The sequence below is a fragment of the Furipterus horrens genome, unplaced genomic scaffold (genome assembly GCF_987537825.1).
Source record: "Furipterus horrens unplaced genomic scaffold, mFurHor1.1.pri manual_scaffold_5, whole genome shotgun sequence".
Lineage (NCBI taxonomy): Eukaryota > Metazoa > Chordata > Mammalia > Chiroptera > Furipteridae > Furipterus > Furipterus horrens.
In genome coordinates, this window is record NW_028327175.1 from 116,280,035 (window position 1) to 116,282,598 (window position 2,564).

Sequence of the window (2,564 nt, forward strand, 5' to 3'; positions counted from 1 at the left end):
TTATGAAAACCTTCCAAATGTTCAACTCTAGAAAAATAATGAGGGAAACTGGCCATGAGCTTCACCCACAGCTCCCTGCTGTCCCCAAAGTATGTCTGCAAAAGGCCTTTGTGCCTGTTATTTATCTCAAGGGATAACCCAGGCCTGCTGGCTCCTCATTTCACTTTGGTTCTTAAATAATAGATGTTCATTCAGCCACATATTTTTCTATCTATACAACCGCATTAAGAGAGCCCTTACCAGGTGCTGAGCTCCAGCCCTTAATGCTCAAAGGAGGCCCAAGGCTCAGCAGCCTCACCTGAACTTTGTCACAGATGCTGACTCTGGCCTGTGCGAAGGGCCCTGGGAGGGAGGAGAACAAGTTGGCGCTGCCATTCATCTAGCGGAGCCTGTCCTGTTTCCAGCATGAGGGTCAGTGCCCAGGTAGCCCGAAGGGATGGCCTCCTGGAGAGGGTCTGTGAGCTGGGCCTCAGGCATGCAGCATTCAGGGAAGTGAAATGGAGCTCCTTGAACACATGTGCCTTGGTTTGTAACCGGGTGGTGAGGAGGACCTGGTCTTCCCTGCACCTGCCACCCAGGGGCAGATGATTAGAGGGATGCCAGGCCAGGTCTCAGGTCACACAGCTAATGACAGATGCTTTGATAAGACTCAAGATGGAGTCTGGCCTGTTTTAGAAGGTACTGTGTGTTTCTCACATGAAGGGCTCAATCTCCCACGCCTAGTGTGGACTGGTTTAAGGAAATGAGAGGGAGTTAAGGTAGGAGGCAACAGGGTCTTTACCCAGCTTCACTGTCTCATGGTGGAGACCATGGACCCAGATGCAGTGGAGACTGGACTTGGACATGGTAGAGGCCATGGATGTGCAGCTTTGTATGTGCTCCCCTCAGAGAGGCCTGGGAGCCTTCACTCCTGGGGAGGCATTCCAGACTCAGAACATTACCAACTCCAGGTTGGTAAGGAGATGTTGGGGGAGAGGTAAAAAGCTGAAGGCCAGAGAAGGCGAGGCCTTGTGGCCCAACACGCTGACCAGTCGGGTTTGTGTGACAGGCCTCCCAGAAGCCAGTGGGCGTCAGCAGTGGGCCTGGCCAGGGCTCCAGCTGGGAATTTGAACCTGTGTGCAAAGCAGCAAATGGGGTTAAAAAACCTCCACAGCCAAAAAATCAGTGGTATCCAGGAAAATAACCTTGACCTGCCCATAAAAGTTAGATGTGACTCAGGAACTCGGAAATTAGGGCCAACAGATAGGTTGAAAAGGAAAACTGGCGAGAGCTGCCCTCTCCCAGCACCTCCAGGAAGGCTGAGGGAGCCAGACCAGCAATGGGCCTTGTGGTGGACAGGAGTCCCCTCCCAGGAGCTCTGTCCTGCCATGAAGCGGCCTTAGAACAAGAAGAAAGCACACTGATCCTGAAGCAGTGGAGCGTTCACTACTCAGCGAAACTGCCAACAACCACACTTTGCTGTGATGTGAGGATCCCCTGAGCCTGTCCCAACTTCCTGTGGCCCAGCCATGGCCTGGGCATCATACCTCAAGGCAATTAAAAGATCCACAGCCCAGCTCTAGCAAGGCCCAGGCAAGGGGGCCCTAGGGCCTTTCACAACCCCGGCAGGTCCTCGCCCCTGCAGGCAGGAAGCCGCAGGCTGTCACTGACCACAGCTCTGGGCAGACAGCCCCGGAGTAAGAACAACTAAGGAGACACTGCCCCAAACATATAAGCACCCTCGGGTGAGTCAGAAGAAAGTCCCCCAGCTTCTCTCTCACAGAGGAGACAGCCGAAGGGGTTCATGGACCAGCCTCCTCTGGTGGTGGGACATCGCTTAGAGGTTGGTTGGGAGGATATGTGTGAGCAGGGAAGTGCTGAATCCCGGGATATTCCCTGACATCCCCATGGGGGAGGCTTTCTCCTCTTGTGCTCAGGATCTATCCACTCTTGAGTTATGAAGGGAGGAACAGAGGGGACCTCTTGGCCTCTTTCAGGTGACAGAGAACCCCAGGCCCCTGCGGTTTCCAACATCCTGTGGGCGGCCCCATTTCAGCCGCCTTGCCTTCACTGCACCTTGAGGCTGAGGCTGTAGCAGCCAGTCTGCACTCTGCCTGCCGGGAGCCTCAGCAGGCTTCCACAGCGCAGCCACTGTGAGTCTCCCAGCACCTGGCAACCTGCTGGGCACTCAGAAAGCACTGATGGCTAAGAAGGGGACCCAGAAGGGTGCCATCACGAGGAGCACTTCCAGTCTGCTGCCTCAGTGTCCCCTCCCCGCCCACTCACGCTCTCGAGAAAGAGCCAAATACAAGCACACACGTCCCACCTCCCCTCGTACACAGGTTGCTGCATGTATCCAGACGCACTGCTCTCCTGCTCTGCAGGCATCACTGCTTCCCCCTTGCTTGCTGAGGGAAACTACAGTCCCTATCACTTGGCTCCCACCCCATCACCTGCTCTCTGTGGCTGGCTCACCGTCACTGGAGGATGTCCTGTACTTTTTCCTCTATTGTAAGTTTTCTTGTATTTTTCATTCTGGGCCATGTCCTTTCCCCTCAAGTCTACCCAGCAATGCAGCCCACTTG